Source organism: Capsicum annuum, chromosome 5 (assembly GCF_002878395.1).
Source record: "Capsicum annuum cultivar UCD-10X-F1 chromosome 5, UCD10Xv1.1, whole genome shotgun sequence".
Classification (NCBI taxonomy): domain Eukaryota; kingdom Viridiplantae; phylum Streptophyta; class Magnoliopsida; order Solanales; family Solanaceae; genus Capsicum; species Capsicum annuum.
The window spans coordinates 212,291,779-212,318,990 of NC_061115.1; the positions used below are offsets into that span (position 1 = coordinate 212,291,779).

General features: G+C 35.9%; 1 long non-coding RNA gene across 2 annotated transcripts; it reads right to left on the reverse strand.

The window, feature by feature from the left end:
- Positions 1–748: 748 nt before the first annotated feature.
- On the reverse strand, positions 749–7,666 carry LOC107871226. Of its 2 annotated transcripts, XR_001674652.2 has the most exons (10): positions 7,542–7,666; positions 7,418–7,451; positions 7,124–7,231; positions 6,948–7,020; positions 5,942–6,035; positions 3,863–3,939; positions 2,819–2,981; positions 1,584–1,640; positions 1,348–1,414; positions 749–952 (listed from the first exon to the last, which is right to left on the reverse strand). It is a non-coding gene; the product is annotated as an uncharacterized LOC107871226 (long non-coding RNA). The 2 variants fall into 2 exon arrangements; XR_007055541.1 differs by lacking the exon at positions 1,584–1,640.
- Positions 7,667–27,212: the final 19,546 nt, after the last annotated feature.

Sequence of the window (27,212 nt, forward strand, 5' to 3'; positions counted from 1 at the left end):
AACATTTTCGGCCTACGACCACTCTTGTAAAGCGTGATCTAAAATAGTAAAAAGTGTGGCCTTTGATCAAAGGCTACACTTTTGGACTTTAGGCAACACTTTTTGGGGGGTGGCCTAAAGAGGAGTAACATTTGATCAAAGGCCACGCTTTTCAAGTGTTGTCATATCAGCTACACGTAAAAAGCGTGGCCATTAAGGTATAAAGGCCACGCTTTGTAGCTTGTCATTGGCAACACTTTTATTTGATAAAGCTACACTTACAAGTGTTGCCTTTGTTTTGTTATTGGGCACACTTCACAAGCGTAGCCTTTTGTAGCACCTCTACAGCAACACTTAAAAAATGTTGCCTTTGTTTTACTATTAGGCACGCTTCAGAAGCGTAGCCTTTTGTAGCATCTCTATAACAACACTTAAAAAACGTGGTCTTTGCTTTCTTAAGGCCACACTTTTGAAGTGTATCCATTAATACCTTTTCTAAAGCAACATTTGCAAAGTGTTGCCTTTGCTAATTTTCACATACACATCTAAATAAGTCGCACAATATATATCCCTCCTCCCAATGACCACACGTTTAAAACATAGCATTCTTGTCTATTTTATACGATTAATATTTACTACAAATTTTGATTGAAAAATACAATTATATTCTCATACATCTACTAGTCATATTATACATCATTATTCAATTTAGATTGTCTCAAAACACTATGTTAGATAAAAAAAACTCAAAAATTATAGTACACGCAAATTTTCATCATGTTCCCTTCGAGAAATAGACTGACTCCATGCTTAATCTAGGCTTTGCGATGTCCTCGATCACAATATACATTATTATTCATATCCTTGATGATTTGTGAGTTGAACTATGTTCTTCTCTAGTTGAATAACATGCTATGTTGTTGTATATAACACAAACAGATCCACCTAATATTTCCTTTAAAAATCACCTTACCTGCATTTCATAAGAAAATAACTATAATTAAGTAAAGAATGGGGAAATGAACCAGAAAAGAAAAATTATTATATTTGAATAGAAAATGTGACCTGAAAAAAATATCAAGTGTACTCCCATAAACTAGGGTCTGAGGAGGTCAGAGTGAACGCAGACCTTACCCCAACCCCCAAAGGTAGCGAGGTTGTTTTCGATAGACCTAAGATAAATTGATCCATATTCCCAAGCTATTGTTTCATTTTAGTTATGAACGTAACTTTAACATACTTCCACAAATAGAATTGCTGCATTTAGAAGTCTCATCTCACCAATGTTTAACCTGTGGGAACTCTAATATAAAAATATGCAAACCTTTAATGCCTAGTACAGAAATGGAGTAACTCAAGTCCACTGACCTTAATATTGATGTCTCTTATCCGCACCAGCATCTTCTTTGCCTAGAGTCTTGAGTTTACCTGCTTCCTGAGAGCATGTTGAACATAAAAGAAGCAGTTAACGACACTTCCACAACTAGCATAAGCCTCAATATCAAAAAGAGTGCAGTTTATGTCAACTAGAACAAGTTTATGTTCATTAACAACTATTTTTCGTGCCTCCTGGACAACGGTGAAAACAATAAGAGCATCATTACCATCCACATGAATACTATGAATTCCATAGCCCTGTCCTTTGGTAACAACACCATCACCTAAGTAATAACCATAAATAGATGTCATTGTCAGTAGCCAACTACATAATTATAAGGTTGTTTCCTAATATAAGGTTTTAAGGTTAACCGGTGGCCATTAAGGTTATAAGGTTTTTTATCAAACGATGTCCGTTAAGTTTTATGTATAGATTAGGCTTTTAAACGGTTACCGTTAAGGCTAAGGTTATAAGGTTGTTTCCTAATATGAAGTTATAAGGTTAAACGGTAGCCGTTAAGGTTATAAGGTTGTTTCCTAAGATAAGGTTTTAAGGTTAACCGGTGGCCATTAAGGTTATAAGGTTGTTTATTAAACGATGTCCGTTAAGTTTTATGTATAGATTAGGCTTTAAACGGTGACCGTTAAGGCTAAGGTTATAAGGTTGTTTCCTAATATAAGGTTATAAGGTTAAACGGTGGCCATTTAAGTTATAAGGTTGTTTATTAAATAGTGGCCGTTAAGTTTTATGTATAGATTAGACTATAAATGGTGGCTGTTAAGGCTAAGGTTACAAGGTTGTTTACTTAACGGTGGCCGTTAAGGTTATAAGGTTATAAGGTTGTTAACTAATAAAAGGTTATAAAGTTAAACGGTGGCTGTTAAGGTTATAAGGTTGTTTCCTAAATAAGGTTATAAGGTTAAACGGTGGCCGTTAAGGTTATAAGGTTGTTTATTAAACGGTGTCCGTTAAGTTTTATGAATAGATTAGGCTGTAAACGGTGGACGTTAAGGCTAAGGTTATAAGGTTGTTTACTTAACGGTGGCCATTTAGTTTTACTCTTATTAAGAAAGTGGTTGTGCGGGATCAATTATGGTTACATAGTGTGAATGGATTTCAGGATACTTAAGGGAAAGCAAACAACAAAGATGGAGCATCTAGATGATTTTGCTAAGTTAGTACAACTATCAAATTAAGTTCAACAAATTAATAACATATTGATACAAGACTAAGTGTGTATCAGGGGATTCAAGCCAACACAAGAGCAACAAGATGAACAACAAGGTGCTAGTGAATCGAAATAGGCCACTCATGGCTTCACTAGACTTTAGATTTAGTTTTGAGCAAGAAAAGAGATGAATACAACAACAACAATGCTAGTGAATCGAAATTGCCCTACACGGCTTCACTAGACTTTAGATTTAGTTTTGAGCAAGATGGTAAAGGATAATACAAACATACCTTTGCATAGACATGAACAATGTCATTCCCTGAGCTTTTACAGTAAAGCCACAGGGCGAGTTTTACCACTGTTGCAGTTAACATGATTGAATATAACCATGCAAGCTAATTCAAAGTATCTTTTCAACTAGTTGTTCCACAGCCTGGATCAATACCTGAAAACCTAAAAATTAAATTTTTAACTTTTTGATCGAGAATGATGTACATGAGAGAATAGTAAAATAGAACGATCAATCCAAAATATTTTGGTATACAAAGAGCAAAGACATCTTTTAAAGTGTAATGTCAAGATACCGTGTAATGACCAACCATATACTAAGGAGTGGAACCAACTGGAACTTCAGAATCATATACAACTAGTCCAACCTACATAGTCATAAATGCATATGATAAAGTAAGTAAGCATACGGTCAGGATTCTGCCATAAGAATCATCATTACAATCTCATTTGAAAGATGGAAACTTGCCCGCAAGTAGGCATTTGAACAATTTCGAGCATCTTTCAACAAACAACATTAACAACAACCAACCTAGTGAAATCCCAAAAACATTAGCAAAGAGGGATGTTTGATATAGGAGTAGTGAAAACAAGAAACAGAAGAGGGTTGTTGATTTTGTTTATGGAGAAATCATAGGCCAAACAGAGGGGGCAACCACCCTCCAAGAATTCCCTTTTCTATTTATTGGCCTCATATACTTTAGGGCTCAGATTTTATTGTGCTACATAAATGCAAAGAGAAATCGACATTGCCAAGGCTGCAGATACATCGGTTAGCAAATGAATGCCTTACTGGGTCACCTCGCCAAGATCCAGGTCGGATTTTCTCAATGCTGTTTAGTAGATTATAGCCAAGAAAGAAGCAAATCATCATCACAACCATTTTTTTCACATCATTAAGGTTCCAGACTCTTGAGAAAATTTATCTTGTTGCGTCTTTTTACATTGCTGAAGCATAAGCAGAAAAAAGAAGATTATCTATGGTTTTTGCATTTTTTGGCGCTAAAGGGCTGTTGATTAGAGCAAAAAAGAAATCATAGGCATACCGGAGATGGTCAACCACCCAGAAAAATCCTCTTTCTTCTCTGATCACCTCAACTTTGAGCTAAAAATTGGTGGAGAACTGCATCAGAAAAATAGGGTGTTCAACAAAAGCTAAAGAACCCAGATATGTGGTTATAGTAAAAATTTTAGGGCTCAGATTTTGCTGTTCTACAAACATGCAAAGAGAAACCAACACACGTCATAGCTGAAAGACACCGGTTTGCAGATGATGCACAGGTAGCCCCGCCAAGATACGGATAGGATCTTCTCAACGCAGTGAAGTACATTATAGCCCAGAAACAAGCAAATCATCATCATAGCCCATTATTTAACATCAATAAGCATCATTTAGGTTCCAAACTCTTGAAAATGTAGCCAACTCAAAGAAGAACAAGTAGTAAAAGGAAGAAACATATAAAAATATCTGGAATTCTCTGGCCAAACGTCAAAATAATTCTTGATCTTTTTCTTTTCTCAAGGAGATGTTGCTTTTTTATGAATGGAGAAGAAATCATGGACATGGCAGCTAGGGGATAATCACCCTTTACAGAAAATCTTATCTCTCTGATGTTTCATTTTTCCATTGTACGCCAAACTACGGACGGGATTCTGTCATAAGCATCATCTTCACAGCCTCATTTGAAAGATGGAAACTTGCCCACAAGTAGGTGTTTGGACAATTTAGAGCAGCTTTCAACAAACAACAGCAATAACAATGAACCTAGTGAAATCCTAAACTATATTGTTTTCAACCACATTTTCAACTATATTAATGTTCAGATGGGCACAATCACAGTCTTTTGTAAAATGATGAAAAAACCAACTATCACTTTTGAATCACTCAAAAAGTTTCTAACTTCGGTTCAAACGAGTGCACGTTCAAAGACAACTTTGGCTTCTTACCATTTTTCAACTTCAAACATAATATATTGAAACACAGTACCAGTGTAAAAAGATCAAAGGCGGATTAAGGATATACCAGTATAGAAGATCCAGTGGACAGAGTGTATACAACATACATTTGCAGAAGTTCCTTATAAAAATAAAAGGTCATAATTCCACAACTTTAGGAGTCTAAATATGAAATCAATTAGAGTATAATCATTCTCCCACCCATCCCACCACACCCCCTACTTCAAAACAACAGCATACCAAGTGTATTCTGACAAGTGAAGTCTGCAGAGTGTAGAGTGTACACACACTTTATCCTACCTCGTGGTGATAGAAAGGGTGTTTTTGAAAAATCCTTAGCTCAAGTAACACATGACAAGGCAGTTTGAACAACAGAACAAGACAATACAGAGCTAGAACAAGGCGTAGCAAATAATACATAACAAATAATAGATAAATAACAGAAGGAGGATCATAGAACTTGAGATGGAAAAAGAAAGAGAGAAAGCAAAAATTATCAAGAACTCACAACCCAGTACGACAAGGAGAGCACAGTTTGGATGATAGTAAGCCAAAGAATACCATAGCCAAAAAAAGAAAGGCAAACACCACAAACAAAATAACCCAAGGAGGGAACTTGTTGTAAGCTTTGCCAGGCAGAATCCCAACATTCTCCGCAACATCATTTGCCACTCTAATAATAGTCAGCTGCCTGAGTGCAGAAAGAACAACAGCAATACGACGTTCTACAAGAAACATAACCTAAACTCAAGAGATTGGACAATCGCAACATGACGTTCTGAAAATGTGATGTTAAGCAGCCTATGCTGATTTGCTCACAATATCTCAGGAATAAGATAAAGAGTGGACATTCATAATAAGAGTATCTCCTAGTAGTCAACAAGAAACTAATCCAAAAATTGGAAGCACATTACAAATGATCACCAGTGTCAGCTGAGAGAGTAATCATGATACCAAGTTCAGTTAATATTTTGCAGATGGGGTCGCATAAGTGAAACTTAATACTATTTAAAGAATGCTTTCCAAACTTACAACTGGAAGATTAGTATGAAACCAAGTTGCAAGTGACAACACATAATACACTCTACCAACTACATAAAATACTCTACCAACTTGATGTAATGTACAAACCTGAGTAACAACTAGTTCTTGGTAAGAAGCATCATTACCTATTTCATACCATCAACAAAGTTGTTCAAGTAGTATCATGTTAGGTCATTACATCCACCAGTAAGAATCCCCTAGGCCATTCTATGACCACATCTGCATATCAAACATTAATGTAGGTTTTATTCGTGACATCGATCGGTTAGAAAAAGCTTGAGGTCATAATATCAAGGTTTAAAATGTACTGAACAAACTTAAATACACATATAAAAGTGTATTCCTGGAGCTTAGTGCTCCAAGATATCATGCAAAACATGCGGTAAATTTTTTAATCTCAAAACTGAGATAGTTTGCAGGACAAACAAATATTAATCATATTATTGATTATAAACCAGATCTCATTTTGTGCGACTATACTAGGCATATTTTTGTTGTTTATTACAAACGAATAAACCTAATTCGGCATGGATACCATTCAAGTCTAGAAGCCATGCAACTTAAAATCCTTCCTAGTTGTTTCTAGCTATTCAAAATTGGAACAACAAGAAACAAAGTGATCTATGAAAGGTTTAATAGCAGCACGCCATCAGACAACAAACATATATAGAACCGACATTTACCTAAAATCTAAATCATTTAGCAACGAGAAATAAATATGGTGATAAATAGATTTCAATTTGTTTGACTATAACTTATAAAGTCATATGCTATACCCATCATAATCTTGAAACTTGTACCAGTGTCAATGCTGGTTCAATAATGTTCATCGATTTACGAACTTTGTTAGGGTCCAAATCCTACTGACATCTGTATTTATATTAATGCACTCTCCAATAGTATGCTTTGTATATATGAACATATTTATCAGTTTTTGCACATACATAAATCTAAAATATAGAAGAGTATTTCACATCTAAATTACTTAGTAATATGTTAATATCCTACCCCGTTCTAGCAGATTCAAATAACTGATGTTGCCTTCATGTAATACCATCTTTTAATAGTAGAACACAAAGTGCAAAGGGGGTTTAATCAAGTCTGACAATGGATTTCCCAACAAGTTGTTACCTGAAAAAATCTCCTTTTAAAGCTGTAGTACCAGAATATTGGATGCTTCTATCATCCCCACGGTTGGCCCACACTACAAATAGTTTTTAAAGTAAAAGAATAAACAGGTCAAGATAAAGAAACTTAATATCTATCCACCATAGAAACTTTAACACAGATATCAAGAAACTTCTCACAGAGTTTAAAGATTTATCTAGGTTGGGGTATGAGCAAATAGTTTTCTCAGCGTCAAAATCACCAAGCCTTCTCAGTTGGAATTCAAGCATTTTCCGACCTAGAATGCTCTGAAAACAAACATCATCAACTAGGGTAATTACATGAGACAAATCCAAATCAAACAAAACTAGGGTAATTATGTGAGACAAATTCAAATCAAATAAAACTAGGGTAATGACAAATCCAAATCAAACAAACATTAATCAACAAAATACTTGGTAGATGAAACCTAAAATCAAGAAAGTAAAGCTTACTTAGTAGATTCAAAGGGAGCTGGTGGAGCTGGGTCTGTTCAAAACACAAAACACGGACAAATTTAGCTAGAAGAATTGACGAATTTAGCTCCAACAAAATCAAATAGAGATTGAAAACACCTACCTGATAGATTCAAAGAAAATGGCAAAAGAGATGGAGTTAATAGATCAACTAAATGCAAAAAGAGGAATTAACAGAGCAATGGCACAAAGAGAGGAGTTAACGCAGAACGGGTTGAAATATAAAAATATGGAGGGAACTAAATTTTTTGGTATAAAATTTTACTAAAATGATTAAACCACACTTAAAAAATTGTGGTGTTAAAATTATAATAATACCACACTTAAAAAGTGTAGCCATATATATTAAAAGTCGTTGCCAATTATTTTGTATTTTAGCAACATTTATAAACCGTAGCCTATAATTTAAAAGCCAACACTTTTAAAATGTTGTCAATGTTTCTATGGCCAAAAGCTTAATGCTATCATCACACTTTAAAAGTGTGGTCAAAAATACTTTTGACAACACTTTATAAGTGTTGCCTGGATTAAGTGTAGCCGTAGGCCTAAAATGTTGTAGTGTCATGAGTGTTCTTGTTGTTGTTCATATTGTTCTTGAGATGAATGTTCAATAAAAGGTTTGTTTGATTTCAAAAGGGAAAAGAGAGGCAAAGTCTTGTATTTGTCTTGGAACTACTTTCAAGACAACACTAAAGTGGCAAAGAAACAAAAATCCACCAAAAATCTTGCTTACCAAAAGAGAGTCAAAACATCTTTCAAGAAAGGCAAAAAGGGGAAAGGGACAAAGATAAGGCAAAAAGGTGTCTTGCCATTTTAGTGCAAGTTAGTGAAAGATGATGTACAACTTTTGACCTTTGGAAAGAGAATCCAAAGTCTTTCTTTCCTCATTTCAAAACCGAAAAATCCTCTCCAACAAACAAGATTGAACCCTTTAAGTCTTGAAAAAAAAACATCATACTCCACTTCAACAACAAATTCAAACGGCCAAAAAGAAAAGGAAACGTGGGCCTCACCAACAATAAAACTCAAGTCATAGGACATTCCTAGGTTCTTTCCTTGTCTCTATTAGTTTCATTTTTATTGACTCCTATACTAGTTGTGGTGCTTTGCTCGTTTATAACCTACTAAGTTGTGAACTAGTTTTTGAGTACTTCTTTTGTTAAGCGTTACTTGTGGTGCTTTGCTCGTTTATAATTCGTAGATGTTTTTGGTTCAAGTGCGTATAAGACTTCATTGAGTCTTCAAACCAAAATCCACTCCAACTCAAGAGTAGACTCATTCCCAAGTTCTCACAAGTTGATAGCCGGCTTACAACACTTAAAGAACCAAGTGAGGAAGCCGAGTGTGAAGAATGTGTGAGTGTATTTTGAACTAACATTTTCTTGTTTTGTAGGTACAATTGTAAATGGAACCCAAAAATTCCAATTCTCCAACCGTGGACAATAATGTTATGAATGTCCTCTTAGCTAGTCTTGAAACTTTGTATCGAGGCGTGGCTAGGATAAAGGCAAATGTTGAGAAGTTAGGTTCGGATATGGCCTCAACGAGTGAGAGGTTAGAGAGGGTGGAAAGCCAAAGGAGTTCTCGACCTCATAACCCTCAAAACACCTCACCTACTATTACTCCAGAGACCTTTTACCAAAGATTGTATCCACCAAGTGCTACAAACCAAGTCAATCTTTACTCCCACAACCAATAATAAGATGGACCTAGCCGTTTCTCACCCCACTAAGTTCCACAAGGAGGACTTGGAACACAAATTCCATCCCTAAACCAGAATTCTCCACTCCAAAATCCTCCAATTCAAAGACACTACACTCCACTAATCCAATGTCTCCTTCCCAAGTTACCCTAACCCAAAAATACCCCATCTAAGTAGAAAAGAGGGAGAGCTAGGATCCAAGGAGAATGAGGCCAAGCCTCAAGATGGAGAGAAACTTAGTGGTGAGATACAAGAAGAATGTGAAGAAAAGAGGTCAAGGGAAAGGGAAACTGTAATGCCCCAAAATCGGGTCTCGAGATGTCACATGGTGCTTAAGGCTACAAGTAGCCCCGAGCTAACCCTTTGAGCCTGCTATTACATATAAAACTTATTTAAAGAGGAATAAAACGTTCACTTGTACGGTCATATCATAATCATAAGAAATACGACAAGAATATTCTGTCTAAACAGTCACAATACTGGAAATCTCAATATACTAATAAACTGGTAAACTAGTCTGACGAGCCTCTACTACTCTAGTAAACTAGAGAGCCATTGGGACACATCCCCAACTGACTCGAACTAAACTGAAATCAATAAAACATCCACTAAAATATTAAAATGTATGAAAAAGGGTCCTCAAACCATGAGGACTCACTACTGTGGAGATGTAGATAAAGGTACTCGAGAATCACAGATGAGGCTGGGACTGAGCACCTGAACCTACATAATGAGAAAATGTAGCACACAGACAAGTATGTGGATCAGTACCTTGGGAATGTACTGAGTATATGGGGTTGTATGCAAGTAAATAATCGATATCATAAGTCTTCATAGGAAACATGCTTGCTATAACATATGACCCACATATCTTGAATAAATTCTCATAATTTATGAATAGGAAAAATATGTATACAAATAACGTGAGTCATTACACTTTGTTCTAAATCTGAACTCTTTATTTGTACTTAAACTTGAAAATTAGACGGAGTTTTAAAACATCAACTTTTAGGACATACACTTCATCTTTATGAAAAACAAGGAACTTCTTTGAAAATTAAAGATTGTGACTCTTGAGAACTTTAGAAATCTTAAACTCATAGCTTTCGAAATATGAATACTTTCATCTTAAATAGAATAGGGACTACTTTGGGGGATTCTTCTAACCGACATAAACCATGTGAGCCAGATGGAGTCCAACATCTTACCCACATTGGGGAGAGCTGTTCTATCCTTTGCATCGGAGTAGAACCTTACTTTCTAGTGATCACTAGCTTAACCCACTTAGGGTAAATCAAATCCTACGGTGGCTCATAGTTCTGGGGCATGATACCTCAGAATTAAGCCCAACTCGGTGCTAAGTACTACTTCCATACTAGGCTCAGAACTTTAGAAAAATCAACCTTATACAATTCAACAATATGCAATGGGAGCCAATATGCGTCCCTTTGATTTAAGACAAAATCGAGTGGGTTCCTTTCTTAGCTTAGGATCAAAATCACTGTTTTCTTGCAAATCTTGATAGACTTATCATCAATGAACTTAAGGATTTCAATAACACAGAGAGTTATAAGCACACTTCTTGAAAACACTTTAGAAAATATATCAACAACTCATTATTAAAGGATCACAATTTCACAATAAGGCTTAGTTCATGACCACAACTTTGGAAATACTTGAAAAGGTCACATAATATAGAAATATGCAATTTATACGATGAACTTTCAATTCAACTTAAAATTTACAAAATAATCATGCAACTCAAGGCTTAAACAAGTTAAAATCTTATAACTTCGAAGTGTCACAAGCTAAACATGAATTCATCTTAAAAATATAGAATTATTTGAGAAAAACTAAAACTTTTGGGCACAATAATAAAAGAGTGTTCTTGTTCAAACCCCACATACCTTAAACTTGAACCTTTAGATGAACTCTCTCTTTGAGGATGTTATTTGAACTTATAATGGGTGTTCATTGTAGTTCTTGTTAATGGGAATCCTAATCTTGAAAAATTAACAAAAAATCAAGGTCGAATCTTGAGATATTTGGATCTCTAGGTTGGAACCTGTAATACCCCGTGTCTCTATCTAGCTTTGATTCATCTTTAGAGCACCAAAGCTCTTGCTTCATAGATGAATACCTTTTTATTATCCATGGTATTTTAAATATTTTGACTTTTTATCATGTGGGAAATTGAATAAGCTTTCCATTGATACCAAATTTGCCCAAATCCGACACTCGAACGAAAAGTTAGAGCCATTTTAGTGAGACAGTGTACCACTTTGTACTTTAGCGCATCGCGGAGCCAGCCAAAATGAAAATTGTCAAAATCCAATGAGCCTCCATAATTCCACCGTGCTGCAGTGTATTTCTAGTTCATAACCAAGGTGGCAACGCAATTTCCACCGCATCGCGCCATCAAGCAGTTTCCCAATTGTCCATTTCCAGTAAGCTGGCGCGATTTCACCGCGTCGCGCTAGCATGAAAAATCAGAATTTTCAGATTCCGTAATTTAATTCCAAGGGTATCTTAGACTTTTCCCAACGCTTATATATACCCTTAAACACGAGATTCAGCTGCATTTAACCCAAAAATACTTGTTTTCTCTCCAAAATCTCTCAAGAACAACCTAGGGTTTCAACCCAAAGGTTCAAGAACTCAAGAATTCCTCCGTTAATCTTCCGAGAATTATATAGTAAGGTATGCAGATGTTGATTCTTGGGTTCCTTTCACCCAAGAAGTTCAAGAATCCCTTTTTAAATTCAAAGATTGTGGTTTTATGAATTTTTCATGATTCATGTGAATTGAAGTTCAAGTTCATGTTATTGTTGAGATATAGTTCATGCTTTAGAATACAAGTTGCAAACTTTGATCTTGATTTGAGTTGAATTGCATTATGTCCATGTTAAATCCCTAAAGTTGAATGTTGATTAATGTATTTATGATAATTAGGTGTAGAAATTGTTGAATAACCAAAGCATGCTCCCCACATGTTTGATAAAATACTTATGTGTAGGAATTAAAGTCATTATAGCATGTTGACTAGAAATCCCCAATTATGTGTTAACTAATGCATGCCAAGTGTTTGTTAAAAAGCTTTAGCAAATGAATTGTGGCATGTTAGCATGAAATCCTCAAATATGTACACTTGAATGCATGTTATGTGTTTAATGCAAGATCTTGTCGGATGAGTTATAAAGTATTGACATGCATTCCCTATGTAAATACATATTGGTATTTCTAAGTGCTTGAAGAGATGTTTTATTGAGTGTATGGTGAATCTATTGTTATGATTTTGATGTTGGTCATGAATTCAAGAAGTCATGTCTTGTCAGTTTCCTTCTATCGAGTCCTGGGGGTACTTGTACTCGAAAAATATAGTTGTTTGCCTAGAGCCGAGTCAGTCTCAAGATAATCTTAGTAGAACTCAGCCAGCTACATAATTCATAACTCTCAGACAGTTATAGAACTTAAGAAATCTTAGACAGTTATAGAACTTAAGAAATCTCAGTAATCTAAGTATCATTAGCATTCCAAATTCAGTTCAGTACTCAGCTTAGATCTTAGTAGTATTCAAGAATTCAGTTTCATACCTCAGTAGCATTCAAGTGATCAATTCAGAACTTAGTATCATTCAGTCAGAAAATGAGATTCAGTAGTATTTCGTCAGTCTTCGGAATCAAGTGAACTCAGCTTAACTCAGTTACTCAGTACGATCAGTAATAGATTCGGCTCAGTCTAAGTTCAGTTAAGAATTAATTCAGAGTCTTTCAGTTGGGAGTAGGAACTAGCACTGAGCGAGTGTAGGGGTGATGGCTTCCCCGTTAGAAAGACAGAGTCGTTTGTAACAGTCCTTGAACTCCAGAACTGTGTAGCCAGCGTAGAACCAGGAGTCGCCTATTAGATTAAGGCTTGACTATCATACTGCCTTAGGCTTGACTTCCTGTTCAGGTTCACCCATTAGAGAGGCTTGACCATAGTAGAGGTCTTTACCCATGGCACGGTATTGACACCCTTCCAGCTGGGGTTACAAGTTGGACCCCACTAGATCATATTCGGGGCATGTCGGTTAAGTGAGAACTCCCACAGTTGTAGTTTCAGTATTAGTCTTCAGAGTAGAACTCAGAAATCAGGACTGTTAGATACAGTCACCCATCTCAGCAAGGAACTTAGATAGTTCCATAGATTCACAGACCACCCTCTAGATCGGCCTGGTCTCTTATTAAGTTAATCTGTATCAGTATAAATAGATCTAAAGATCACCCGTTAGATAGGCCTGATCTCAAACTCAGTCCATTATTTCTATTATTTAAAGATTCAGAGATCTTTTGCTAGATAGTTCTGATCTCAGATACAATCATTCTTGGTCATTATTGGTAGATTCGGGGATCACCCGTTACAGAGGTTGATCTTAAATTTAGTCAGTCGATAGTAGCAAGCTCAAAACTCAGTTATTGATATGAGTAGATTCAATTATTCAGTATTCCAGAGTTAGTAAACTCAGATATCAGTATTAGCAGATCCAGTCATCAATAAGTTAGTATTTGCATAACCAGTATTCAGTGTTATTGCGATTCCAGTTTTGGTTTGTGCGTTCATGCATATGTCCTCATTCAGTACTCTCATGTTATTCAGTTAAGTAACTGTTCATGCATAAGCCCTTGCTTTTAGCCTTACCTCATCTTGCATACTCAGTATATTCTCACGTACTGATGCATTTGTGCTATGGTGTTTTACTTTACGCCATAGGTTCAGAAGCACGAGCCCCAGAGCATCTTAGCAGTCTAGACTCAGTCAGAAACAATAGTCGTAGCAGTGAGTCCTCATCATTCGAGGATGCTTCTTATTTCAGTATTTCATTAGATTAAATTTATTTTCATTAGACGGAGTTAGTTGGGGATATGTCCCATCAAATCCACAGATCAGACAATTAGAGAATTTTCAGGTAGATGTATCAATATTCAGTTTTGAGTATTTTAGACGTTTTGAACCTTATGGCAAGTTTCCACCAGTTTTTCTCATTTACTATTTTATATTATGCAGTGCTCAAGTACATATATCAGTAGAGGGTTAGCTTATGGTCCTTCAGGATTATGAGCACCGTGTGACATCTCGGTTATAGAAAATCGGGGCATTACAGAACCCTAGTGAGATTTCTTGAGAAAATTGATGAAATAAGGTTTTTTTGATGTTCTAGGAATTTAATCCCATGTTAGAGCTGAAAGGGGATGGGGGAAAATGACTAAATTAGCCCCTAGGATGCGGATTTTAAAAGTTGAAATAACTGGGCATCGATGCGATAGCCGATGCAAACTCGACGCTTTGCCCCATAATTGTGCCAAGCCTCAGTACTTTTCCTAAAATTTCCTGCAAAAAATCTAACCAACGCGATGGGTGACGCGGTGCGCCGACATTGCATTGGTCCACTATTTTGGAGAACCAAACGAGGTCTAAACTTGTTTCAAAAAATCGAAAACTTGTCCGAGAATACCTATAGACTTCCCGGATCAAGAATTAACCATAATATCAACCAATGGGGATCGGAAAGGTCATGAAATAATTTCTCAATGTTTGAAGGCTCAAAATAAACTAATTATAAAACTTTTTGTGACTTGTTTCGAAAGCTCTAACGATGAGAAAAATTAGCGGGGTCTTAAAATATCTCCCCCTTGGGAACATTCGTCCTCAAATGTCGCTATTCAAGCTAAGATCATGGAGGAACTGAGTATGCATAACTGAAATAACTCGCTAAACTGACCTCATATCATTCTAGACTCTTGAATAATTCAGAGAATGCATAAACTTATACTAAGAACAACTTTATAGTAGCAACTTGATTAGAAAAAGGGGCTAAATTAAGAAAGAATGGTACCTTTGTCTTGATCTGAACCCGCGGAGAAGAGGTGCGGGTACTTAGCTCGCATGTCTGCTTCTGCTTCCCAAGTAGCACCCTCAACAGATTGGTTTTGCCATAAAACTTTGACCAAGGGAACCTCTTTGTTTCTTAGTCTTCAGATCTGGTAATCTAGGATCTCAACAGGAATCTCTTTGTACGGAAGACTAGTCTGAATATCTGAGCTCTCTAAAGGGTCCACTACAGCAGAGTCACCAATGTGCTTCCTAAGCATGGAAATATGAAAGATAGGATGAACAGCTAACAGCTCTGCAGGCAATCAACTTCATAGGCTACTTTCCCAACACGGCTCAAAACACTATAAGGGTCAATATACCTGGGACTAAGTTTCCCCTTCTTCCCAAATCTCTCACCCCTTTTATGGGCGAATTTTTTAGGTATACCAAATCATCAACTTCAAACTCGAGGTCCCTTCTTCTCATATCGGCAAAAGACTTCTGACGATTTTGAGCTGTATTCAACCTCTCTATAATCAACTTGACTTTTTCTATAGCCTCAAATACTGCATTAGGTCCAGTTAAAGCAAATTCACCCACTTTGAACCAACCTGTGGGTGATCTACACCTTCTTCCATACAAAGCCTCAAATGGTGCCATCTGGATGCTAGAGTGGTAACTATTGTTATACACAAACTTAATTAGTGGCAAATGTTCATCCCAACTGCCCTTGAAATCAAAAGTACACGCCCTCAACATATCCTCTAAAGTTTAGATGGTTCTCTCAACCCGACCATCAGCCTGCGGATGAACTACGAAACTCAAATGAACTTGGGTACCAAGACCTTTTTGAAATGCTCTCCAAAACTGTAAAGTAAACTGAGTACCCCTATCCAAAATGATAGATAGGGGGACTCTATGCAACCTGAATAGCTCCCGAATATACAGTCTAGCATAATCCTCAATAGTATAAGATGTATGCACAGGCAAGAAATGCGCCAACTTAGTCAACCTATCTACAACAACCCAGATAGAATCGTGATGACGACGCGAAAGAGGTAAACCAGTCACAAAGTCCATATTTACCTCTTCCCACTTCCAGGTGGGAATACCAAACTCTTGCATCACACCACCAGGTCTTTGGTGCTCAACCTTAACCTGTATGCATATTGCACACTTTGCCACAAACGCCGCTATACCCTTCTTCATGCCACTCCACCAATAGATTTCCTGCAAATCATGGTACATCTTAGTAGCATCGGGATGAATAAAATATCGTGTGCCATGCGCTTTAGCTATAATTCTCTGCCTCAAATCATCAACATCATAAATACATAATCTTCTTTGCAATCTCACCACACCATCTCTCCCTTGGGAGAAAACCTTTACTTTTTGGTCCTTGACTGACTCCTTCAGTCTGACCAAACTAGCATCTAAGAGTTGCTTCTCCTTCACTTCCGACACTAAAGATGATTCGGAATTACTCTGCACTAGAATATTCCCTTCAGCGGAGTCAAGCAATCTAAAACCCAACCTATCCAACCAATGAACCTCATAAGCTAATTCTTTCTTATCTTTCCCCACATGTACAACACTACCCATAGACAACCTGCTAAGGGCATCTGCCACTAGATTGGCCTTGCCCAGATGATTCAACACACTCATATCATAGTCTTTTAACAACTCTAACCACTTCCTCTGTCTAAGATTCAACTCCTTCTGAGTTAACACATACTGCAGGTTTTTGTGATCAGTAAAAACATCTACATGCACACCATACAAATAATGTCTCCAAATTTTTAGGGCAAATATTACAACAGCTAACTTAAAATCATGGGTTGGGTAATTCTTCTCATGAGGTTTCAACTGCCTAGAGGAATAAGCTATAACCTTACCTCTCTAAATCAACACACAACCCAACCCAATTCTAGAAGCATCACAATACACCATAAAACCATACATACCAACAGGTAATGTTAACATATAGGCTGAAGTGAGTCGAGTCTTCAACTCCTGAAAACTCTTCTCACAGGAATCGGACCAAAGGAACTTAACCTTTTTTTTGGGTCAACCGGGTCATGAGAAATGTAATAGAAGAGAAACTTTCAACAAAACAGTGGTAATAGCCAGCTAAATCTAAGAAAATCCTAATATCAGACGGAGAGATAGGTCTAGGCCAATTTCTTACAGATTTTATCTTTTGGGGATCAACTCTAATGCCTTCGGCTAAACTAATATGACCCCAAAAAGCTACTGATCTTAGACAAAATTCACACTTTCTGAATTTGGCGATCAACTGATGATCTCTAAAGGTTAGCAAGACAATTCTAAGATGACTTTCATGGTCACCCTAACTTCGGGAATACACAAGGATATCGTCTATAAACACAATGACAAACATGTCAAGATACTATTTGAACACTTTATTCATGAGGTCCATGAAGGCCACGGGAGCATTGGTTAGCCCAAAGGACATGACTAGAAACTCAAAATGACCATAGCGGGTTCGTAAGGCTATTTTTGGGATATCACATTCCCTAACTTTAAGTTGGTGATAGCCGGATCTAAGGTCTATCTTGGAGAACTAAGTTGCACCTTGTAACTAATTAAATAAATCATCAATTCTAGGAAGATGGTACTTGTTCTTGATATTTACCTTATTAAGCTGACGGTAGTCAATGCACATATGCAAAGAACCATCTTTTTTCCGCATGAATAGCACAGGTTCACCCCAAGGAGATACACTGGGCCTTATGAAACCTTTATTTAAAAGATCTTTGAGTTGATCTTTCAACTCCTTAAGCTCTACAGGTGCCAAACGGTAGGGAGGAATAGAAATAGGTTGTGTGTCGGGAAGAAGATCAATCCAGAATTCTATCTCTCTATCGGGAGGTATCCCTGGGAGATCTTCTGAAAAAATATCAGGAGAGTGATTAACAATGTTGACCGATTGGAGAGTTGGAGCCTCAAACTTAGTGTCTTTAACTCTAACTAAGTGATAGATGCAACCTTTGGATGTAAGCTTTCTGGCTTTTAGATATGAGATAAAATGACTCTTGAGAGATACTGAACTCCCTAACTATAGATGCATTGGTACGACAGTCTATAGATGCATAACGAGAATGAATCCAGTCCATACCCAGAATGATATCAAAGTCAACCATCTTCAACTCTATCAAATCAGTAAGTATGACTCTATGAACAACAGTAACCGGATAATTTTTAGATACTCGTTTAGCAACGATTGACTCCCCTACAAGAGTAGAAACTAGGAAAGGCTCAGGAATTTTTTCGGGTCTCACTTCAAAATTTACCGCAACTAATGAGGTCAGATAGGAGAAACTTGACCTAGGGTCCAACAACACATAAACGTTAAAGTAAAAGACATGGAGTATACCATTCACAACATCGGGAGAATTCTCCTGTTCCTGTCAGGAAGGTAAAGCATAGAATCTATTCTAGCGATAATTGCCAGTAGTACTGGAAGAAGCTCCCTGAGGTGGAGCTAGACGGGCTACAGAAGCTGGTGCACTGGAGGCCTGTATCTGATGTCGGGCATCTCTGTTCCCTTGCCTAGCATGCGGGCAATATCTAAGTCTGTGACCCATCTTTCCATAACCAAAACAACGACGCTGCTCTTCTACACACTCGTCTGTATGGGTCCTACCACACTTAGCACAAGGAGGGTAAGTAGGCTTGTTACTCACGTTGTTCTAGGACCTGGTCATGGAAGGCTTGTTCCCCTACTCTTGCCTACCTCTAGGTGCTGGGGCGCTAGTTGATGAAGGTGTAGGCATGGACTAACGACTCTGAAACTGAGGACGGTTTCCCCCATGGGATCTAGTCTGACCATACTCCCGCTGCTCGAATTTATCCCTCTTGTTACCCCTCACTCTATATCTTTCCTATATGTTATCCACCTCTATCTGCTATGCATGAATTATTAGCCTATCCAAATCCACATCTCTGTTTAGCATAGTAGTTCTGTATTCTTTCAATACCAACCCAGATACGCCTGTCACAAACTTGCTCATACTAGTACGGGTGTCTGTAATCAAGTCTGGAGCATATTTGGCTAGTTGATTGAACTTCAGGAAATACTCTTTTACAGTCATAGAGCCTTGTCTTAGGTTCATAAACTTCTCAATCTTTGCTTCCCTTATTTCTAGCGGTAAGAACTTATCCAAGAATACATCTTGGAATACCTGCCAGGTCATAGGGGCATCATCTTCCCCTCTACTCTTCTTCCATGCTATAACCCAGTCATAAGAGATGTCATTCAACCTATAGGATAATATCTCCATACTTTCTTCCTACAAAATATGCATCACCTGAGTAATCTTTCTCATCTCCTCAAGATATAACTGCGGGCCCTCACCTCCCTTAGACCCATAGAACTCTGGTGGATTCATCCTCATGAAATCCCAAATCCTGGCAGTAGCCAAGTCACCTCTCTGCTACTAAAGAGCTGCGGCTTGGTTATTGGCCTAAACATTTGCAGTGACTGCCTGGGCTAATGCTTGAAAGGCTACTTGGAACTCAGCATGAGACACGTTTTCATTCAAGGGATCAACGGGTGAAGGTTGCTCATTATTGTTTCTGCGGGCTCATCGAGGAGACATTTACACTTTTATAAGAGAGAGCACGAATTAATAGCAGAGGGATACAACTTTTAGGCACGATTGAATTCTGAAAGAAAGAGAAGACTTTTTCCTAAAACGTTTCATAGCCTCTTGCTCATAGATGTGGTGCACTATATATCGATGATCAAGAATCTACTTAACGTGGCTTGTCAGACTCCATAGGACTCCTTAAACCTTAGTCTCTGATACCAAGTTTTTAACGTCTCGAAATCGGGTCCCGAGACGTCACACGGTGCTTAAGGCTACAAGTAGCCCCAAGCTAATATTTTGAGCCTGCTATTACATATAAAACTTTCTTAAATAGGAATAAAACATTCAATTGTACGGTCATATCATAATCATAAAAAATACAACAAGAATATTCTTTCCAAACAGTCATAATACTGGAAATCTCAACATATTAATAAACTAGTAAACTAGTCTGACGAGCCTCTACTACTCAGGTAAACTAGAGAGCCATTAGGACAGATCCCCAACTGACTCAAACTGAACTAAAAACAATAACACATCCACTAAAATACTGAAATGTCTGAAAAAGGGTCCTCGAACCATGAGGACTCACCACTGTAGAGATGTAGATAAAGGTACTCAAGAATCACTGACGAAGCTGGGACTGAGCACCCAAACCTATATTATGAGAAAATATAGCACACAGACAAGTATATGGATCAGTACCTTGGGAATGTACTGAGTGTATGGGGTGTATGCAAGTAAATAATTGATATCATAAGTATTCATAGGAAACATGCATGCTATAATCTATGACCCACATAACTTGAACAAATTCTTATAAATTATGAATAGGAAAAACATGTATACAAATCACATGAGTCATTACACTTTGTTCTAAATCTGAACTCTTTCTTTGTACTCAAACTTGCAAATTAGATGGAGTCTTAAAACATAAACTTCCAGGACATACACTTCATCCTTATGGAAAAACAAGGAACTTATTTGAAAATTAAAGATCGTGACTCTTGAGAACTTTAGAAATCTTAAAATCGTAGCTTTCAAAATACATATACTTTCATCTTAAATAGAGTAGGGACTACTTTAGGAGATTCTTCTAACGGACATAAACCATGTGAGCCATATGGAGTCCAACGTCTTGCCCACATTAGGGAGAGCTGTTCTATCCTTTCCATCAGAGTAGAACCTTACTTTCTAGTGATCACTAGCTTAGCCCACTTGGGGTAAATCAAATCCTATAGTGGCTCGTAGTTCTAGGGCATGAGACCTCAAAATTAAGTCCAACTTTGTACTAAGTACTACTTCCATAATAGGATCAAAACTTTTAGGAAAATCCACCTTATACAATTCAACAATATACAATGGGAGCCAATATTCTTTCCTTTGACTTAAGACAAAATCGAGTAGATTCCTTTCTTAGCTTAGGATCAAAATCACTCTTTTCTTGCAAATCTTGATAGACTTATCATCAATGACCTTAAGGATTTCAATAACACAGAGAGTTATAAGCACACTTCTTGAAAACACTTTAGAAAATATATCAACAACTCATTCTCAAAGGATCACAATTTCACAATAAGGCTTAGTTCATGACCACAACTTTAGAAATACTTGAAAAGGTCACATAATATAGAAATATGCAATTTATACCATGAACTTTCAATTCAACTTAAAATTTACAAAATAATCATGCAACTCAAGGCTTGAACACATTAGGATCTCATAACTTCGGAGTATCGCAAACTAAACATGAATTCATCTTAAAAATATAGAATTATTTGAGAAAACTAAAACTTTTGGGCACAAGAACGAAAGGGTGGTCTTGTTCAAACCCCACATACCTTAAACTTGAAGCTTTGGATGAACTCTCACTTTGAGGATGTTATTTGAACTTCTAATGGGTTCTTCTTGTAGTTCTTGTTATGGGGAATCTAAATCTTGAAAAATTAACGAAAAATCACGATCGAATCTTGAGATATTTAGATCTTTAGGTTGAAACCCTAGTGACAGTTCTTGAGAAAAAAACATGAAATAAGGTTATTTTGGTGTTCTAGGGATTTTATCCTGTGTTAGAGCTAAAAAGAGATGGGGGAAAATGACTAAATTACCCCTTAGGACGTGGATTTTAAAAGCTGAAATAACTGGGCATCGACGCGATAGTCGATGTGGGGCATCGATGTTATCGATGCAAACTCGACACGTCGCGCCATAATCGTGCCAAGCCTCAGTACTTTTCCTAAAATTTCCTGCAAAAAATTTAACCAACGCGATGGGCGACGCGGCGCGCCGTCATCACATTGGTCCACTATTTTGGAGGACCAAACGAGGTCTAAACGTATTCCAAAAAATCCAAAACTTGTTCGGAAACACTTATAGACTTTGCGGATCAAGAATTAACCATAACATCAACCACTAGGGTTCGAGAAGGTCGTGAAATAATATCTCAAAGTTTGAAGATTCAAAATAAACTAAGTGTAAAACTTCTTGTGACTTGTTTCGAAAGCTTTGACAACGAGAAAACTTAGCGGGGTCTTATAGAAACCGCGGGTAGTGAAGTAGGAAAGGGAACAAAAAATGTGCTTGTGGGATTTTCCCACAAAGGATCTTTGATACTCACTAACCCATATGCTAGCACTTTGCCTAACATTGGTCTTTCTTATGTATAGGTTTAAGTTCATATTCTATCAAAGAAGGATCAAAAAGGGGTTCCACACAATAACATGGGAAATGAGTTAGTGACACCCTTGGCCGAGAGATCCAAACAAATGGGCTTCCATGACATACACCGAGGTATCATTGCTACATTCTACACTTCCTTAGGCTTGAAATGTTGTGATAAGGCTAGTAGTAGCCAAGGTGAAGTAGCTTTAGGTTTACATAGTGTAGAAAAGCATAAATCTTTCCTTGGTAGTTCTCTTGTTGCATATGTTGGTCAATTTGCTCTTAAGGATAGTTTACTACTTGATCATGAGTGGTTTGATGCAAAAGCCTCAAGTTAGTGTTCATTCTTGTAATATTGACCATGATATTAGACATATCCCTTTGAGCTTGTGTGATGAAAATTGTGCTACTAGTTTTGCTCAAGGTAATCATATGCTTGGAAAACTTGTGAATAAAGGTGTGGTTTCTCTTAATAGAAGACTTCTAGGTCACAACTCTTTAGTCTTGGATGATTGCCTAGTAAACGGATTGGCTAATCTCGGCTTATACCCTTAGTTACACCATCCCTTTGATCCCAAAACACTAGTGGGTTGGAAAAGGAATTGCCTTGACTTATGCTTATATTTCCTTGATAATTATCTTATCCCTATCCTTTGTAATGTTCAAACTACGTGTTTCATGGAAAAAACAAAGGATTGCTAGTTGTATTTTAAAAGTGTACCCCTCAGCAAGATGTCTTCACACTTAATTCCTTTCTATACTACCTCTTTACCTATGATGATAACCATTTTAATTTCAAATTTGTACTGGGTAGTGGTAGTAAGTTTGGTGGCTGGTTTCTTTGTTTGAATAATAATGATATGTGGGTAAGGTGGACCTTAGGATCAATAGTGGCAACATATTTGATGAGGTCCTTTGTAGAGGTAATGAAACAAATATCTCTTATGGTTCCTAAGCCAAAGGTAGTCTTACCTTTTGGGTATAGTAAGGCCATCAAGACCATTGTAGTTTCTTTATCTCTTGGTATTTTTCAAAACCACATCCTTCGTGCCATTCATGCTAAGCTTTTCATGTCACACACAAAGGACCCGTGGTTGTATTTCAAATGTGAACAACCTTGGCTTATTGACATATGTGATGGTCTCGGGTTGCACTCCTCTTCCCTTGATGTCTATCTTAGCCAAGTTCTTTGTGATGCTTGTAGTAAGTGTTTCATGATCATAACAAAGGATTGTTGGATGTATTCCAAAGGTTTACCCCTTTGGCATGATTATATAATTTGTGACACTAATTCTAACTATCATACCATGAGGATTGTGTGCTTGTTTTTCCTCTTTTTGGTTTTGCAAGGTGTAAATTTAAGGACAAATTCCTTTCAAGATGGAGAGGATGATACAAGCATAAAGAGCACAAGGATTACAAGTGATACGAGTACAAAGAGGGTACAAGCACAAGAAGCCATACTCGAACCATATCCAAGAAGAAAGAAGAGTGTGAAGGCCTTTTCAAAAGAGTGGCAAACGGGTATCAAGAGCTCAAGACCATTCCCTAGGAGCCAAGCTCGGTAACTACAACGTCTTCCAGGTACATTCATGAATATAGATGTGTTTGAGCATGTCTTAGGTTTGTCCAAGGGGGTGTATGTATTAAAGTGTGAAGAAATGCCTTGAATGTATTTAAAACACTACAAGGCAGACCCATTTATACACTCCAAACCCACCCTCTTCATTAAGGGTAAAGGTGTCATTTTCCATCTCTTTTGAATGGACTATAAGTAGGAACCCCTTAGTCTTATTTGCTTAGTTAGCTTATTTTGAAATCAAGATTGTAACATTGAAACACCATCCTCTCAAGAGAGAGTATACCACCACTTTGATATCACAAGAAATGGTTTCTTCTTGTGTTGTGTGTATCAGCTAGAAACGTGAGTTCTTGAGTGAATCGAGTTCCTCTTGTGTTTGTGTAAGAACTTGGTGCTTGTTAACGTATTTTGTAGAGGTTTTAGAGTTTGATACACTATTTAGTTGCTACATTACAAGTTCTCTTTGTATTAAGTTATCTATCTCCTTATTTTTAAGTTTGTGTGTTTGTTGTTCTCGTTTGATGTCTTGTACGTGTGGACTATTTTTGTGAGTTTGTGGACTACTTTGTGCTCTTGTAGATACCGCTTGGTATCAACAAATCTCACATCTCAAGTGAAAAACAACAGCAACACACATCTAGCTCATATCACTGATCTGATGGTAATGATTGCATTTACAAAGCTGTGGCCTTGATTTTTTGAGAACTAGATTATATATGTATGTATTATGTTGCACCTTTTCTGGCATTCTTATTTGATTAATCATTTTATTTATGTTCTGGTTATTTATATGATTGTATATTTGTTTGTATCACTTGTACTTAAATTATTCATCGTGAAAACTTTAAGGTGGATTCAAGATTCAATTTTGTAGGTTCAATAACCAAGGTTATTTAAATCTACTATACTTTTAAAGTTATGAATTCATATCTACTAATAGATTCTCATTACATAAAAGTATTATGTTTTCGATGAAGTCGATATCATAACATCAGATTCACCGTGGTTTTTGTATCATTTTGTTGGTAATGTTCCAATTTATTTTTATTTTCCAATCTAATTATTCATTTATCACAACGAACTACACATCGTCTTTAAAAGCTCTACAAATTGCTTGGATGAAAAGTTTATTTTCACTACAAAAATATCATCAAGGAATTTTCAAGAGTTTGATAGCATTTTTAAAATACATTTATAAGATTTATGTTTTGATCTAAATATGTTTTGTTAAATGGTTCATATATAAACTTATATCATTTAAATAAAATATCACTTTCTTTGTATCTTTCATATATAATATTGGTGTTCGCGTTGAATTAGTAGTATGAAATAGGCGTTAATATTTTTTTCTCTACTTGCCTAAATTGTTGTTAGTGTTATATTAATAGGCAGAATTTTTATAGTTAATATTAATAAATTATATGGTTCTTATTTTTTTATCTTTAAAATAAAAAATTTAACTTTAAAATTGTAGCATGAATCCATAGATATTTTTCAGAGAATAACCACGTGACGCACAGTTGAATTCACTAGTGTAAATATAAGCATATATTTTAGTGTAAACACATATATATTTTAATCAGAAGTTTCAAATGATTGATGGACCATCACTTTTGCGTTTATCATGCAGTATCTCTTTCCCTTACTAACAAGAGGCTAAGAGAGATGCATCAATTTGAACCATATTTGTGGTACGATTATTTTCTTCCATATTTAAAATCTTTCCTTGTTGTTAAAGTCAAATATTTACAAAATCATTGATTACATTCTTATTACGTACCTAAAACTTTTAAAAATTTGATAATTTAATTTTTCTTATTCTAACGCTTTTATATTTATTTCTAAATTTTTCAAATCTTCTTAAAATCAAATTTAGTTGATTTAGAATTCTTAAATTAATGAAAAAAGTATCAATTGTTATTAATTCTAATTACTTATAATAAAGAAAGATTTTACCATAAATATATTTAATTAATTTTCAACTCTTAAATTATAGAAAAAAATAGTGAAAAGACGATTTTGTCTAAAACAAAGACTTTTAATGAAGAACAAGAAGTTTAAACAACATTGTTAAACCCCTTAGCACTTTTAATATACTTTAGATATAGAATAAATATAAATTAGAGATAGATATGAGTGATTTTCATATATTTTAGGAGTCCTTAATTTCTTTCCATATATCTATGAGTCCTTAATTTAATAAAATAATAATTAAAAAATAGTAAAAAGACTATTTTATTTAAAATAGAGATTATTAATGAATGACAAAAAGTTCAAATAACATTTCTAAGGCCCTTCGCACTTTTAATATAGTATAGATATAGATATAAATATATAGATATAGATATAGATATAGATATAGATATAGAAATAGAAATAGAAATAGATATAGATAAACAAAAAGTGGGGTGGGGTGAGGGTGCAATTTTTTAATCCGATATTTGATATTTATATGTGAATTTTTCAATTAAACCAATCTGAGACACACAAGATTGATAAAAGAGAAAAGTGCTCCTTTAGCAAGATTTTTTTTTTCATTCTGAAAGTCTGAACTCAAGAAGTCCAAAACCTCTAATTAAGGAAGAATTTGGCCCAATATTTACCTATAATGGATTTATAGTTTTTTTTTTTTTAAAAAAAAAAAGCACAAAAAAATAATAATAGGATTTTATGATTGATAACACCAAAATGAACATCTAGTGTTTTCAACCTTAAATTATTGGCCATATATCAATTTTTCTTAGATCATTCAACTATTTTGTCTCTTTTTTCAACTTTTTTTTTTGTTATGATATATATTAGGTCTTATCACGAATTATGGTGGGATGAATGAAATTCTTTTGTTTTTAATTATAGGTTTTGAATTTGATATATTTAATGTAATTTCGTACGTGTAATTTGAGAAAGGTAATATATACACAAATCTTATCTCTACCTTAAAAGATAGAGAGATCATTTTCAATATAAAACACATGAAATTCCAACAACAACAACAATAATATATCAACCACATCAAATTACGACTACAATAACAACACCATACACAATGTGATTTTAGAAGAGGAATCTAGAAAAAAAAATATAGACACATATTTTATCCTATCTTAAAAGATAGAGAAAATATTCCCACATAAAATTACACAATGGAAAATAGATTACTTGAAGCACTGACTTGAAGCACTAAATTTTACTAGGTCAATAGATAAATAATTGTATCATTTGTTGTGATGGTGTGAATCAATGTCTTTCATGAGATCAATTGCAATTCCCAAAAGTTATGGGCTCTGGGACATCTTCAATTTGCTTCTCATACTCAAATGTCCATGATATCCAATTCTCATCAACATCCAAAGTAGTCTTAAATTC